Raw genomic sequence first — 17879 nt, 5'->3', positions numbered from 1 at the left:
GACGAGAGCGTATTAATTATAACTCTGGTCAGAGAAACGTCAAGAGATGCTTTCGCAGATACCTACGATAAATTGTCGGTTTACCAGCAAATCTCATTTCCAAACCCCGCCATTTTTCCGCTCGTTTGTCCACGCCTATGTTTCACGTCGTCCTACGAAACGCACATGCTTTTCTTTCTTTTTCTCATTTGGTACTGAAAGACACTTATACATAGACACAAATTACCTACATACACAACTGATCCTACGTAGTGACTTTAGTCCGATAAAGTTGCCTAAACGTAATGAGAACGTCAGCTTTTGCTATCTCATCGAGCATTAACGGAGTTTATTTCTTTTCTTTATCGTCTTTCTATAATATTATATCCGATATACTTTATCGTTCTTCGTTCTAATACAATATCGATGAGAAATTGGTTTATCAATATTATCCTTGGAAATTCGATAAAATACGAACTCGAGAAATTTTCTAAACAAATTTCTAAAATGTATTATCAATGTTAATAAATTCGAGAGAATATGTATTAGTAAAATATCGGGCTTATAAAAGTGTAAAAAATGCGTTTGCTAAAAACACGATCGTTTGATTTTTCTTTTTCTCTTATTCTTCGATTTTCACATTTCTCCGTCTCGATGTTTTAGTTTGGGATTTATTCCGTGACGGATTAGTCGTTGCTTCTTTTATTAGTTTCATTCAAAGGTATTGGTTCGTTAATCCGTTTGTTCTTTTATTATTTTGATCACACAGAATGGAAATTGGAACTGGTCGGACCCATCGCGGACCAATTTTCTCTCTCTTTCTCCTCTTTTCTTTTCCTTTTCATTCTGCAATTCGCAAATTATCAGGTAACCATTAATATCGACACCGAGTACGTCGTTGCCCAATAGGAAAATAATGTTTATTTCTAGAGATGGCCGACACCTCATTCTACTTATTCCTTTTGTATCATTTAGCGAGATAACGTACGACAAATTTGTTTGAAAAGGACGATCGATCGGATCGATCGATGGATCCTCGACTTGTTTCTCGCGAGTTTTGGTTAGTCAAAGTTTGGTCCACGTAACGCTTCGGCGTGTCGAACGAGGTAAGCGTGGACGAAGAGAAGCGTCGAAGCAAGGAGAAGCAGAGAAGAGACATTTATTCGGTTGCCGTGCCGTAATACAAGTTGGAAACTTGTGCGGTGTAGTACGCGAGGGTGCAGAAGGGTGGAAAGACCGAACGGGTGGAGAGTGAGCAAGCACGAAAGTGCAAACGAGAGAGAAATATAGGGAAAGAGGGAGAGAGAGAGAGAGAGAGAGAGAGAGAGAGAGAGAGAGAGAGAGAGAGAGAGAGAGAAAGAAAGAAAGAAATAGATGAAATAGCAGAGGATGAACAAGAGAGGAAAAAGGAAGGAAGGAAGATAGAAAGAGATAGAGAAAGAGAGACTCGTACTCGATATAGCACAAAAAACTCACGAGAGGAGGTGAGGATGAGGGAAAGGTGTTGAAGCGTGACCAAGGGAAAAAGAGGAGGGATGGAAAGGAAAACAGAGTGGGAACGTAAACCGTGCCGTGCAAGCGTTCTCTCTCTCTCTCTCTCTCTCTCTCTCTCTCTATCTCTATCTCTCTATCTCTCTCTCTCTTTTTGTCTCTTTTTATTGTATATGTATACGGGGAGGCCACGTATTCGAGAATGTAACCGAGTGAGTGAGAAAAAGAGAAAGAGAGAAAGAGAAGGTAAAAGGAGGGATGGGAGAACGGGGATAAAACGAGACGGAGAAGAGAGTGTGTCGGTGGTTGGAGAGGTCTAACTGAGAGAGATAGATAGAGAGAGGGAGAGGGAGGAAGGGAGGTAGAAAGAGAGAGGGAGAGAGAGAGAGAGAGAGAGAGCTAGTTAAAGTGAGAGAGCAATAGGAACGAGCATGTTTTATTAAGTGCGTCGCGCGTGGAAAAAGCGCGAGGCAATTTTCAGGTGCTAAAGTGAGCGCTGATAACGCGAGACCGCATTTGAAACAGTCCGTTACATTTTTCAAGTCGTTATTTCTCCTGCTTTACGCGACTGTATTCTATGTATATATGAATGTTCCCACTGTATATTTCTATATGAAAGAATGTGTTAGAACGGAACGTTTCGTTCCGTTTTCAGAAACGACTTCCGAACTTGCGACGCTCGCCGAGCGATTTTTTGGCACTTGTTGCTCTCGTCGTTTCCGTTCTCGTCCCTCTCTTCTTTGATAGAAGGGAGACTCTATTCTAAGGACTTGGCTCCAACTTCCGGAACGATATTTTTTAATGGTAAAAGTTTTTCGATAGGGAAGTTTCTCGCTTACGTGGATTCCTCGGATGAACGAAAGATGCAACGATTTGAATTTCGGCTCTTATCAACTTATCTTATTTTTTTAATTCTCTTTCTTTCCTTTGTTTTTTTCTTTTCGTAATCTAATGCTCCCTAATAATATCAGATTTTTAATAATATTAAAATAAGAATTAAAAAAAAAAAAAATAGATTCTCATGGATACAAGTACTTTATAAAGAAAATATTATTTTAAATCATCGAATCGTATGTTATTGGAATATTTGAAAAATATCTCATCTCCCATACGTACGATCATTTCTATAACATTTTTAACTTCGCAATATAACTTATATCTTTGAAATAATAATTCGTAAACTATCGACAATGTTTCAAATAACGATCCGTTACTCTAGTTACTCTAGATACCATAACGAAAAGATTTTCCTTTGAGCACAAGTATTGTTGTAAATCATAAAACAGGAAGTATATAGACCTTAACAGTAGGGTTTCCAACGAGACTCGCGAGTTCTGCTTTCACGAAGGAGAAAGCAAGCTATCAATTATACTGGCCGTCAATGAGACATGTCATCGGTGATGGGTATACGTCACTAGCTCGGTGGTTTGTCTGGCAGACGCGGGAAAAAATCCGGGAAAGTGGAGAGGCGTCGACAAAGTGAGAATTAATATTCAATCGCATTAACGAATCGTCGCTGGCGACGCCATCGTTATATCAGGAACGTACACACATCGCGAAACGGGGGGTTGGAAGAGGATTCGATGCATGGGGTGGTTCGTGCCGACCACCCTTTACTCTTTTTCTCTCACTCTTTCTCTCTCTCTCTCTCTCTCTCTCTCTCTCTCTCTCTCTCTCTCTCTCTTTTCGTCCTCCAGTTCGGTACGAACGCGTCGTTCCATCTCGCTCTAGGAGTGCGACGCCAAATGAAAATACCGAAGGACAATGGAAATACTAATGATTGATTGGATACGAAAAAGAATTATAATTGAAAAAAACGCGGAGTGGCGGCCAAAAAAAGAGGGACGCCGGGGCGACGGGCTGAGAGGGTATAGGCGGGAAAGAGCGAGATAGGGTGAGACGGAAAGGGGTTGCGAGGGGGTATGCTGCCTGGCGAGAAGGAGGGAGAAGGCGCACGAACTATTGGGAATAATATATCAATACCCATCGAAGCCACGCATACGAATGCGACGGTTCGCCGTGTGGGAGGAGGAGGAGGAGGAGGGAGGCTTCGAGTTCGAGGGGGTGGTCAGGGGTGCCGGCTTTCGAGAGACGAAGAGGGGCTTCGGCAGGAGGAGGGTACGAGGCCGCTTCGGAAAGAGTAAAAAATATTACACCCTCGCACATACACACAGACACACACGTACTGGCGCCGACTCGCGGATAAAATCGGCACTAACCAATACCAATAACGGCCGGCACAAAAGAACGGCTGGCTCGGTACGCGAAAAACAGAGCCACACACATTGGCGTGTCTACCAGTAAAGCCTAGCCCCTGCCTTCAACCCCCTTCGACTTCGGCACTATGCCCCTTCACCTATGTACCTATGTACCTGGTGTCCAGGGTTCCCAAGTTTCGTAACACTATGAAATTCCATTGGTAAATTTTCGAAGGAATGTTCTGAACCTATCATCTCGGTTGCTTCTAGAAAAAAAAAACACACACGCACACTTGAGAAGAGCGTTCGAGTAAATATTAATTCACAAATGTGATCTCTCTCTGTCTGTCTCTTTCTCTCTCTCTCTCTCTCTCTCTCGCTCTCTCTCTTCCTATCTATTGATCAGACAATTTGAAAGTTTGATGATCTTTATCGATTCTTATACGATACGTTAGATATATTAGATAACGGTAGAAACTCCTACAGGAAATTTCTTCTTCATCAGTTCCATAGTTAATAATAAAATTCATCGTAATCGATCGACGTAGGATGATGTGGGATAATGAAAAGAACGGATCTTGAACGGTTCTTGATAATTACGTTTCTATAGACTATAGACGAAAAAAATAAAAAAGGAAAAAAAACAAACAAACAAAAAAAACAAACAAAAAAAGAAAAAGAAAAAAGAGGAAAAAAGAAGCAATGAACAAAAAAAAAAAAACTCGAAAGAAACGATTCGAGATAGTAGGCGTTAGGCGTGAGCGGGTTTCTCGTTCGGTACGACCCTGTAGATGCCACACGTAGCGCGACGGGACACGAGAGGAGATGGGTGGGCACGAAGCAGCGCGCGTTTAGCATTTGAAAAAAGCTCTCACACGAGCCGCCAGCAGAGGCGGCGCTCGCCTAGTCCGAATCTCCTATACACAGCCGCACAAACAAAGGACTACATTTAGCATTAAAAAAGCGGCTAGAGCGAAGCGAGTGTGGTCGACGAGAGGAAGGGCTGGAGGAAGGATGGGACGGGCGGGGGGAAAGAGGGAAAGGATGGGACGGGGGTAAAAGAAAAGAAGAAGCGCGAGGGAGGGGAGGAACATGCCAAGTTGATACTACTTACATTCGTCAGACCAGTCATGCGCTCGGAAATGTTACTCTCTTCGTTTAACATTAAACTGAAAACAGGAAAAGAGAAAGAAAAAGACCTTATTTATGGCGAGAAAAAGTTAACAATGGGCAGAAAAATAATCGTAAATTCTAACAGAGATAATAAAGTTAACAAAATAAAATATGTCTATAAAATATCGTAGAGATTAGAAATGAAAATGATTAAAGGAGAAAGGCAAGATAGCGTAATATTATCATGACAGATATTAAAATTGAATTGACCCTGTGCTACTTTTATGAATATAATCCTTCTTCAAAAGTAGCGAAACGCAGATTCATTTTATTTGCAAATAGATCGCAATGTCGGACAAGGAACAGACAAAAGAACGATAAAACGTAAAATTATGGTTAGCTATAAAAAGAAAAGAGAGAGAAAGAAAGAGAGAGAGAGAGAGAGAGAGAGAGAGAGAGAGAGAGAAAAGAGAGAGAAAGAAAAAAGAAACAGAAACGAAGAGAAAGCACAAGCGAAGCTCGAATCAAGAGAGTAGTGGTCGATGTGTTGGTACAAACACATTTGGCATTAAAACAGCTCTCCGACAGTGCGTATTCCACAAAAGTAAGCTCCCTGGGGCGGTTGAGCGGCACCTCCGCGTAGATAGGGAAGTACAAGCTTCCGTCTCCGTTCTACTCATCTTCCATCACTCTCAGTGCTGTTTTTCCACTCTCTTTCTCTCTTTTTCTGTTTTCAAGCGCCCCTAACCCTCGTTTTCTTCGTTCACGCGAAGCTCTCTCGGGCGCGCACGCATCGTTCCGCGTGCATACTTTTCCGTAACAAACATACACAGACATACACACGCTAGCGCGCTTGTGCGCTCACGCATGCACACATAAACACACGAAGTGGAAGGATAGCGACAGAGAAAATGGCAGTCGCGCGAGCGCGCACTCTACCTATCAATCCTGCGTTCGGGGATGCATTTTTTCTCTCCGGCAGCATCGAACGACGGCCGCCGTGGTGGCTACGGTATCGGTGCAACATGCCCCGGAACGTGAGGCGGAATGAAAATAGAAGTGCGGTAACATCGACGAAAAATGATGGAAGCCGTGCGACGGCATTTCGTGAACAAAGGGGACCAAGAGAACGGGGAACGGGTACGTGCGAGTACTTCAGGACGATCAGACGTTGTGTCTGGGATTGCGTCTCTTCCACGTGTTGTAAACCTTTTTGATGAACTTTTGTAACTTTGTCCATCTCTTTTTTTCCTTTCCTTTCTTTTCTCTTCTTTTTTTGTTTTTCTTTCTTTCTTTATTTTTTTTCCTTTATCGCTGAATTCTCCATAAAAAAAAAAAAAAAAAAATAAAAACAAAAAAGGAAAAAACGAAATAAAAAAGAAAACTTCTTTTGAAGCAACAATTTTTCTCACAATCGATCGATTCGATAATTTATAACATTTTCGAATTACTTCCTACCGTATCATTATTTTCTTTTATTATTTTTTATTATATTACCATCCAATTCGACGATTAGGTAAACTTCTATGTACTTTGATTGAACGTAAAAAAAACGAGGCCCATAGGAAAGAATCGAGAGGAAAGAGAGAAAAAAGAATTGAAGGAGGGTGGATACGGTAAAAAAGCGTTAGCGCTTTGCCCCCCCCCCTCTCCATCTCCTCTCTTCCCGCACATCAGACAGATAATTAAAAAATAGTCCCTGCGGCCCTTTACTCCTTTTTCGCGGCTCATTAAATCGACCATAAATTATGCATCGAAAATTACGGGCAGGGCCTGCCGAATATCGGAGCTGCTTCCACGACTCCCACCGTGAAGGAAAGAGAGTGAGAAAGAGAGGAGAAGTAGAAGGAGAAGGAGAAGGAGAAGAAGAAGAAGAGGAGGTGGAGGTGGAGGAGGAGAGGGAAGAAGAAGAGGAGAGAGTTGAGGGATACCAAGAGGAGCCGGCATAATAAGCAATTTGTAATCAAGAGGCGTCGTACAGGTTGTTATAGTTAGTAAGAAATCCAATGGAAAGCCTGTCCCGTCTGTGGAGTTCTACGATCTCACTAGTACACTCTGAGAAAAAGAGAAAGCGGGAGAGAGAGAGAGAGAGAGAGAGAGAGAGAGAGAGAGAGAGAGAGAAAGAAAAAGGGTGAGATAGGTGAAAGGCGCATAGAAAGGAGCAAGAGAGAGAGAGAGAGAGAGAGAGAGAGAGAGATAGATAGAATACAGGAATAAGATAGAAAAGAAGAGAAGGAATGTGGATATAGATGTTGAGAAGGGTGAAAAGAGAAAGAAAGAGTAAGAGATGAAACGGGAGAGATAGAGGAAGATAAAGAGAAAGAAAGAGAGAGAGAGAGAGAGAGAGAGAGAGAGAGAGAGAGAGAGAGAGAAAGAGAGATAGATAGAAGTGGAAGGAGGAGAGAAAAGCACGGTAAAAAGAATTGCAAATTGCGAATTAGCATTATGTCCTGGCTACTCAAATCGTTATTATCTCTCCGACGAGTTCTACTCGCGCTGCGTTCGTGAGCTCGACCTGACTCTCTTTCTTTCTCTCTCTCTCTCTTTCTCTCTCTCTCTCTCTTTTCTCTGTCTATCTTTCTCACTCATTCTGTCTCTGTGCCTCTCTCTCTCTCTCTCTCTCCTCTCTCTCTCTTTCTACCCCCCCGGGGATGCGTTTTGTCGTGATACTCCGCGCGTGCAAATCGGATTCACGTCGCTTCGAGTGCCGACGCACCCGGTTATTACGCAGGAAGGGACGAAAATTAAATATCTTGGCGTAGTATGCGATACGCTTCGGCGGTACGCACGCGAAAAATAGTCGATAAAACAGCAAGGAAGCGAGCCGTTTCCTACGAGCTGCTATCGTCAACGATGTGTTCTCTTTCTCTCTCTCCCTTTCTCTCTCTCTTTGTACTCTCCCCTTTTCTCTCTCTTTCTCTCTCTCTCTCTCTCTCTCTCTTCGACGCTTGTTTTTCGATGAAAATGTCCATCGGCCTTGTCGCGTAACACCGAGCAACCGAAGTGATGTACACGCGGGGAAACGCGGGATTAACGCGTTCGAGAATCCGAGAGAGAGAATGAGAGGGAGAGAGGAGGAGAGAGAGAGAGAGAGAGAGAGAAACGGACGAACCGCTTTGCAGGAAATTAACGTATCGTCGATTAACTCCTTCCTATCCGTGCGTAAACGCAAGCCGCTTTAATGGGAAATTATTTTCTTTTGCGTGAACGTATTCGAATCATTCGTTAATTAGACTCATCGTCGGAGGATATCATCCTCCTCTTCGTCCTCTTCGTATGTCACCGAACTTTCAAGCATTTCATCTCGTCGATTCTCACGGTTAGAAGATACGAATAAAAAGGAGATTGATTAACCGCGAAATTTCAAGTATAACAATAATAATATTAATTGCTTCTTAATTATATCTGGGTATCGTAAAATCAATAAAGATCCATTCTCGTTCTACCTGTCGTATTTTAATATCGTAAAAATGATCAAAAATTAAATGAAAGTGATTAGAGATGTTAACGAACAAACGAAGAATCGAATGACTGTTCGTTCTTTTCTCATACTGTTTAACTGCTCGTGTTTACACATTTAGCACCGTCCGAAACAATGTTTATATCATCTGGTATTATTCATTGTATCCCTATGAATCATACATGTCCGCGTGGCAGCCGATAAACGCGTAAACGTTTATCGCCGAAATCATCTCCGATATTGATGTTTACTTTTTAAAATGGGAATCGATGTTAAACCTATCCACTTCTCCCTCCCCTCATCACTCTTTACCATTTATATCAACGATTTCAAATGAGTTCGAAAATTATCCTTATATTTCTTCCTGTATATTATCGAAATTTAAACAACACGAGCAATATCGTATTATTCTATTAATAAACGGTATTAGAGAGAATACAGTAAAGTGCTTTTAACGGTACGGTGTCGATCTCAGCTGAGAAGTTCTAATATGACAAATACCATACAGCGTTTCCAGCAGTTTCGACATTCTTGCATTCATTAACAGAGGGACGCAACCCAATATGGAACGTTTCGCAAACGATATATTATTAATGCTCGAACGCGTCAGAATCAATTTTCATTTGTGGTATACTTATGTACGCACGTACATGCATAACCAACAAAATTCGTGACTAGTTCATCGTCTGTTTATTATCTCGAATGCGAGTCGATATTTTCGAATGTAAATCGAACGATATCGCAGAAAGTTATACCTCCTATGAGAGAAAAAGAAAGAGAGAAATTCTTTAGCTCGATCCTTTTTGTCAAGGCGAGTATATCGAAGTACCATACTCTTTTTATTCGGCTCTAAGAAGAAAGAAAACTTGCGTAGAAACGAAAGGGAGAAAAGTGGGAAGGTGCGCGTCGCGAAATAAATAATGCTGTTAAAAAAAAAAAAAAAAAAAAAAAAAAAAAAAAAAAAAAAAAAGAAAAAAGAGAGAGAGAGAAAGAAAAAATAAAAGAAAAAACAGAAAAAGAATGGAAAGAAGGAAGAAAGAAAGAAAGAAAGAAGGAAGAGGGCCGAAAGAATAATACCGTCGGTCGGGCAGCCGGCTGGAGTCAGCGAACCGGCAGGAGATATCTCGAAGAATCCCAATTAACTCCGCGCTTTCGAATGAAATTATTTTTGCGCGCGGTCCTCGTCGCGAGCTAAAAGAGCCGAGCAAAGACGACGATGACGGTGAGGTAGAAGAGAGGAAAAGAAAGACAGAGATGAAGAAGAAGAAAGAGGAGGAGAAGAAGGAGAAAAAGAAGAAGAAGAAGAAGAAGAAGAAGAAGAGTAAGTGGTGATGGAGGAAGAAGGGAGGAAGGGAGAGAGGGATGAAAGTAGGTGGAAGGGACGAAGCCGTTCGAAACTACCAAACTACTTTTCAAGCTGCCCCCGCGGCCCTGGCAAGATTATAATTAAAACGTCGCGCTGTGCCGGATAATAAATTAATGCATAATTAACATAGCTAATTATAATACCGTCTGAAATTTTTCTCGCAACTCGTAACACGAATACACGCACGTATATACGCGCGTACAAACACATATATATATATATATATACACACACACACACACATCTTGGCGCGGGCGTACTCGCTCGCACGCGGAGGCAGTGCAGAGCTCGGTAATTTATGATCGGACATGAAAAATTACCGTCTCGGGGGGGTTTAATCATTCCCTGACTCCCCTCCCTTTGCCCCTCCTCATCCTTTCCTTTTCCAACAGTGAGCCGCCAACGACCTTCTGCCGACCGACATCGCAAAGACTCCTTGCGTACCTATGCGAGAATATCCCTCTTTTTCTCCTCTTTTCCTTGTTATACCTACATGGAATAACCATCTCCCTTTTTTTTTTCTTTTTTTTTTTTTTTTTTTTCTTTTACTTCTCTTTCCAATAACTAAATAACTAGGACAAGTATTTTCTTATTTTAAAACAACGGAAATATATTGAAAGTAGTTATATATAATTAAAAAAGCGATTTGCATACATCGAACTAACCTACGTTCGTCTTAGAAACGTGAATATATTCTTTCTAATTTCATTGGAAAAAAATTGTTCCTTAACGCATCTAATCCGTACTAATGACGAATGAAAGACTATTTCTCTCATTTTGTAGGAGAGATAGATAGATAGATAGAGAGAGAGAGAGAGAGAGAGAGAGAGAGAGAGGGAGAGAGAAAGAGAGAAAGAGAGAGATTGGGATAACTCGACGGTTTCGAGACGAGACAGAAAAGTCTCGCTCGAGAAAGTTACTTTTATCGAGCGCGATAGCACGACAGGTAGAAAAGTGCGCGGGTATGCTACGTTAATTGACTTATAAAATGCTTAAATAATTAAAGCGGCCATTAAATGCCAGCCACGGGGCAACCCTCTGGACGTCGTATAATTTGAACATTGTTTCTCCTTTCTTTTCCTTCTCTCTCTCTCTCTCTCTCTCTCTCTCTCTCTCCCTTTGTGGTAACGCGAAAGCTTGTCCGCTTCTCTCATCCTTTCTCTCTCTCTCTCTCTCTCTCTCTCATGCGCGCGCGCTTTCTCGCTCTTTCTCTGTCTCTTTCTACCAAAAGCGGACAAACCGCCACGCGCGTTAATTCATTAGCCGTTTGCCATACATCGTACGCCGCGAAACTTCCGGGTTTTTAGACTCTCTCTCTCTCTCTCTCTCTCTGTCTCTCTTTCTCTCTCTCTTTCCTCTATCCTCTCTTTCTCTTTCTCTCTGTCACGAATTTCGAACGATACGCAAGCCAGCCGTTTCGACTGTAATAATTCACAGTCTGCGAGCGAAAGCCGCCACCGTCGCCGTCGCCGTCGCTTCCCTCTTGCAGCCCTCCTAGTACTGTACTTTTCTCTGCCCTTCGATGTTATCGAGGTGTTGAAAAATTAGCGCTCGCGACCACCGTTGCCCGTCGTTTCTGTCTGAACGCCGATGAATTTTTTCGACGTAGGAGAAACGTACGGCATGGTTTTAATCGATTTACGGAAAACTACCGGACGTTTTTGTAGAGACGGACAACTTGCCGACGTTACCACGACGAGTTGACTTCGAGAGATGAAGCGAATAAAGACTGACTCTTTTTTTTACGAATTACTTCCTAAAAAGGTTTTATATTTCGATATTGATTTATTGAACTGTTCGTAGAGATTTCAAAAAAAAAAAGAAAAAGAAAAAAAAATGAGAATTATGTTAATCGAAATATTTTTTACTTTCGTAGGAATTTTTGGAATTCGAGTAAATATGATAAATATCTAAATATAAAAGAAATTCACTGAATGATATAACAGGAAGCTTGAAATATATTCTTCGATACGTAGATAATATGAATGGATTGTAATTAAAAAAAATAAAACTAAACTTTGGTAAACAAATTCATGGAATATTCCCAAACAACGATCTAATATTTTCTCGTTATATAAAATATGTACGGTAATTACCTTGAATGTTCTAAACAAGCACTTCGGTATGGGCTTCGTTCCAAGTTGGAAAAATACGCGACGAGTGGGATAGTTTGGAAGTGTCGTCCGTCAGAGATCTGCCGCAAAATCGGCGGCCGTTAACGGCTAACGGCGAGGACACGGTGATCGCTTAGGCACGACACGACACAAATAATGCAGTAGCGTAGTAGTAATTTGTCCGCGTTATTCGGACTCTTCTACTATCCCTTTCTCTCATCGTCTCTCTCCCTCTCCATTTCTCTCTCTCTCTCTCTCTCTCTCTCTCTCTCTCTCTCTCTCTCTCTCTTTCATTCGAGCATCGAAGTGCGCTTGGTAACCGAAAATATAGACAAATGAGTTAAAAAACGTGCCGGTAACACCTTGTCGTCGCGGAGAATGGCCGTCCTATCCTCCCCTTCTCTTTTCACCCTTCTAGCGAAGCTCCGAACGATTTGACATTGTCGAAAGTTAATCAATGTTGGTACCGAAGCGGCCACGATAGAAGCAGTTGCCGACTCGGACCTCGTAGTTTCAGCGTCGTTTCGTCAATTTTTTAAAATTAAATCACTATCTGTCCTTGTTAAACGCGTTTTCCCGATGTAACCTCTTTTCCCTCCAACCCCTCTCCCGCAGTATGCAACCTCTTCGCCGATCTACCCTTTCCGGTTCGATGCTAGTCGAACGCCTTCCCCTCTTCCCTCCGTTCTTTCGTTCGCTAACTTTTTTCCCCGTTTTCTGTCCAGTTCACTCCTCTCTCTCTCTCTCTCTCTCTCTCTCTCTCTCTCGTTCTCCTCGCTTCTCTCCTCCTCTCCCCGTTCCACGTGCTGCACCTAATGACAGACAGTTGCCGGCGAAAAAAAGTGTGTAAATCTGCGAGAGAGGGCACGCGGGGGTACGGGGTGATAAAAAAAAGAGAGAGAGAGAGAGATAGAGAGATAGGGAGAAAAAAAATGGGGAGAGGTAGAGAGAAAGGGATGTTACGCGAAAAGGGAGTAAGTGGGAAAGAGGAAGAGGGGTTGGAACGGGGTAGAGATAGAGAAAAAGAGGGAAAGGGTAATGAGTGAGTACAGCGCCATCACAGCACGCTCAACTCCATATAGATGGCGCTCGGTAGACGCGGCTCCGGCGAGCGGCCATTCCGGTAAAACGCACCGGAATAAAAATAATAGCTGGAAATGGACACGGGGGTAGTACGGCAGCTCGTCATTTTTTTCTATTAGCCGAAACTTACAAACACCCGGGGCTTCCGGCCATTTCGGAACGGTCGCGCGACCACCAAATCGCTCCCTCTCTCTCTCTCTCTCTTTCTCTTTCTCTCTCTCTCTCTCTCCCTTTCTCTCTCTCTCTCTCTCTCTCTCTCTCTCTCTCTCTCTCTTTTACTCTTTTCTGCATTCGCAGCCGCGAGAATTCTCCGTACCCGTCCGAATTTTGGAAGGCCGGCCCGCCGGTGTTTAGCGTTCTCGCTCCCGGGATAAAAATGGAGGCCATATTTTTTTCAGAAACGCAAAAGGAACTGGCCGTTTCCATACGTTACTCGCGATTAAAATATCATACGAGCCGTCGACGGTGACAATTTTTTTCGTGTTTCCTCGTTTTACGTCCAGAAAGGCGAACGAACGGCATTTTAAACGTTCGACGATATGGCCGCGCCCGATGACAGCGTCATCGAAAATCATCCGCGCATGATCAGTCTTTACCCTTTTGAATTCTTCTATTCGTACCATGAAATTCATCGAATACTTTATTTTTACTGTCACAAGTCATTGTATTTATACGAAAACTATTTCATATAATTTATTCAATGTTCGTAAATTATCAATGAAGAAACAATTATTCCGATGTAGTATTAATTTGTACGAAAAAAAAAAGAAAGAAAAACAAAGAAAGAAAAGAACAATCGGAAATCATAAGAAATAACGATATTTTAACGATACTCTCTCTTTTCTTATATACTTGAAAGATCTGCAAGTTTGAGAACGCTGACAATGAGGGTTGCGATTAATTACTATCTCACATATATGTTCTCAGATCGCTGTTACGGACAATGAACGTCTGGAGAAAGAGATAGTATGTTGGTAAGAGAAAGAAAGAGAAAAACAACGAGTGAGAGAGACCGCGAAAAAGAGGTTCGGAGTAGCGTCGACTCGAAACGCAGATCTGATTGGCTCATGAATATTAAGTTCGGCCCGCAATTATTATCTGCGTTATAAATCGGACGACCTGCCTCGCTCGCCTTCCAGCCAGCCGGCCGGTCCCTCTCTCGAGCGTTATTATCCGCGTGCTCGCGCACCTACACGAACATGTATGAACGTGTGAGCATACGTTCTTCTACAACCTTATAAACACGCATACAAATGCAACTCGTAATGCACCTCTTCGCGCAACGTTCACGGTTACCCCCAAGTGTTAATTACTAATCTCGCCTCTGCTAATTATAATTAACGCCTTTCGGTCCCGAGCTCGACCGTATTCGATCGTGTCCGGTACTTCGTAGAAAGCAAAAGAAACGATTGATACCGATCGAACTAACTTTGACTACGTTCTAAATAACTTCGTTCTAATGGAAATGAATCCTCTAGGATTTCGTGAATTCGATCGAAACTTTGAAAACTTTCTTTCACACATTGCTTCTTCATTTTACGTGATATCATTCGATATTTTTTTCTTCTAACGCATCAATTCTCTTTTGATAACTCTTTAAAGTTATAGATGACGATGTCGAGTTGTTTGTAGAATCTCGCAAATATTGCATTATTCGTTGGCTATGTAACGGGATAAACCATTGTATCAAGTTTAAAAACATTACGCGATTATTAAAGGCAAACATTTATCGGGTGTTACTTTGCGAAATGAAAAAGTATATTTTACCGATAAATACTATACGATCGTACATATACAATGTATATACATATGTACGTACATATCAAACGAGAATTTTTATCGATTTTTTATATACGTACAGTTATCTATCGTATAAAGGAAAAAAACTTTTTCATACATACATATATAATCGTGACGAATATAACCTCTTGATCTTTTCGAATAAGAGTATCAATGAGAAACTCAAACATTGATCTGTTAAATTTAAACGTAAAATCTATCACATACGCTTGAAATATAAGTCAGGCTTTAGGGTCTATATCCATTTCGGTAAAGATCGAACATTAAAACAAACGAGTCTCAGTTATTCGAAGTCGAACGCATTAGGTCGAAGCGTCGTCACATTATCATCGGCATTTGGAGCTGACGTTGGCCAAGAACCGGAGGCTACCTGAGTACCAAACCAAGACCAGAAGCGAAGCAATACTACCGAAGGTAGGATCGGACAGGCAGACGCAGTCACCGGTGTGCCAGCATCGCGCCACACTATACGCCTGGTGCCTCATTAAAATATGCAAATACGAGCTCGGCTCGTCCGTTTCGTTTCCTTCGTTTCCACTCCCCTCTCGTTCGTTTTTTTCTCCTTTGGTTGCGCTCGCGCGCGGGCGCGCGTGCACGCCCGTGCGTGCGTCGAAATGTTTACGATCACAGCGAAATTAAAAGTACCGCTAAAATATTACCTCTAATACGTATATGCTGGCTGCTGTTGGTGCTGGCTGCTGTTACTCCAGCTACTCCTGCTAACTTCTACTCTTGTTTTTTGCAATCGCCTCTTGATACCAACTCTCTCTCTCTCTCTCTCTCTCTCTCTCTCTCTCTCTCTCTCTCTTTCTTTCTTATTCTTTCAGGACTCTTAACTCTTTCTTCGACACTTTCGTAGAATTTTCCACGTACGGGAACGTAAAATCATTCCCATGAATCCATAGAAAAATCTTAGATCTAACCTATTCTTATCCCGCTAACATGTTGTTACTCTCTACGTATCCAATTGTCGACTGACTCTCTCTATTGAATAACGTGTACTTGAAATACTAGATTGTTATTGTATTAAAGGTCGTTTACTTACTCATTACTATATACTACGTATTACTCACGATGATTTTGTTTACTTCTGACTCCAATGAGAAGTATCTCTTACCTCGATGTTTACAATTTGAATTTCAATGACATCAGCGTGTGATCGGTGACAGTAATAAGGAATTGTTTGATATGTGAAAATCTATGCTATGTAGGTGAATGAGATTCTTTTCTTTTATTTTTCATTGTTATTTCTTCTAAGAAACTTAGTCATTAAGTCGTCCTAAAGACTTCGTGAATAGCTATGAAACGGTGTTTTAAATGGAATCGACAAACTTAAGATCTAATTTCTCTTCTAAATTGTAAAATCACATATATATTATTTTTTATTATTGTTTTAATATATACAAAGTTTTTAAAAACGTTCTGATTATGATATTTAAATTAAAAGTTATCGAACTTATCAACTGAAAATATTTTTAATGAACCATATTTGATCTCCTATATATATTCCGAAAAATATGAGACAGATCGACGATACAAACACCTGTTAGATCATTACGATATTTTAACAATATTTAAAAGTAAATTTAATAACCTGCATATAATATATTTGCGATTCCTAATGGTATCATAAATTGTTCGTAATTATTTGTAAACTATTACGATCGTTTGATACAGAAATAGTCACGATAACCGATAAATATAATTAACTTTCTCTTGTCTGATTATCACGTAAACGATATGACCAAGTTTCTACAAATGGAACAGTACGTGGTGCAAATGTGAACGAGCCTTTAAAACGCCGACGGAAAATGGCGCGAACGTGCGAGACGTGCCACCTACGAGAGTTCGCCCCGAGGCACTTACAATACACTCCCCTATTCACTTGCCATCTCGCTTCCTCCCTCTTTCTCCTTCTCTTTGGTTTCTCATCCATCGTCCAGTATCCCTCGTAACTTTATCGCCCCTTCCTTCCAATAATTCGCTGTACGTCCTTAATCCGCTTGCACTGTCTTGCACTCCTTTTAAAGACTCTTCTTTTTAAACGTAAAACCAAAGAATAAAAGAAAAACAAAATAATATTTTTTTTACTTGTAAACGTCTATTTTTAACCTATAACCTATTTTTTATTACACCGATCTTGATATCGTTATTGAAATTGTATCGGTATTTAATTAAACTTTTACGTATTTGTATTATTTTGTATTATGTGAAACGAATGAATATTTCTGATTCCAACAAAATAGCCCGTGGCGAAAGATAAATAAGGTACAATGCACTTTAAATGTAATATGTTAAGATCGATATCAAATCTTCCTTTTTTTTTGTTTTTCTTTCCTTTCTTTTTTTTTCATTAATTTTAATCCAATATCAATGGATTTATATATAAATTTGTAAGATTGTAAGTAATGTCATTTGTAAAATTTTTAGTCCTTAGAGTGCCACACTAAATACTTTTTCCTATTTCTCTTTTTTACATTGGCCGATGCGACGAGGGATTTAAACCAACAGGAACGTCCGTTGCTTTCGCAAGAGCATCAGAATGATTTTTACGATCCCGATCCGCTAACGAGTAGTCCCGCGCCTCTATTTCCAACAGCCTTACGCAGCGATAATTCTTCATTATCGTACATTGTTGCTCGCGAGCAACGAATGTGCTCTAAGCCGTGAGCGAGCCGATAGTCCTTCGAGAGAATTTTTTACGAGGCGGCATCGAGAAGAGTAATCAGGGACGCCCTTTTAATTGCTACCGTTTTTGCCACGTCGAAATTCGACGTTTACGAGCGTAAAGAGTCGAGAGAAAGAGAGAAAGAGAGAGAGAGAGAGAAAAAGAGATAGAGATAGACAGAAGGATCTCTTGAAATAATCAGCCACACAAAGTCGCATGAATTTGGTTCAACGATCGTTACTTTCATGAAATTTCTTCTTTATCTTTCCAATGCAGATTACCGATTTTTATTCCAAACTGAAACATTAAGAAGAAAATATTAATAGAAGGATTATACCTTAATAGCGAATAACGATTTATAGCTTATAATCCAAGACCATTGAAGATAATAAACATTTATAGATTTACAAGGATAGTTTATGTCCATACACTAGGACATTACGTTTGTCAAGGAACATGGTTATTGCTTGTTAGCATTGGATGTTAAAGAGAATGAGAGGTGTATCGAGTGGATGAACAAAGTAGGCTTTTGCGCCTCGACGTGCTAATTATGCTAGAGTCAAGGTCTACGATCTTGAAACTCGTTGACATAACATGTGCCTTGAAA

The 17879-nt window shown here is 41.0% G+C and overlaps 1 long non-coding RNA gene across 1 annotated transcript in view; it reads right to left on the bottom strand.

The window, feature by feature from the left end:
• LOC124430346 overlaps positions 1-15704 on the bottom strand; it is a 28635-nt gene extending 12931 nt beyond the window's left edge. The window contains exon 1 of the long non-coding RNA XR_006943735.1: positions 15264-15704. This is a non-coding gene — a long non-coding RNA (uncharacterized LOC124430346). The remainder of the gene's footprint in view (positions 1-15263) is intronic.
• Between the last annotated feature and the right edge of the window lie 2175 nt (positions 15705-17879).

The sequence above is a fragment of the Vespa crabro genome, chromosome 18 (genome assembly GCF_910589235.1).
Source record: "Vespa crabro chromosome 18, iyVesCrab1.2, whole genome shotgun sequence".
Taxonomy (NCBI): domain Eukaryota; kingdom Metazoa; phylum Arthropoda; class Insecta; order Hymenoptera; family Vespidae; genus Vespa; species Vespa crabro.
Note: the sequence above shows the minus strand (reverse complement) of the source record. Positions and strands in the feature narration are given on the sequence as shown.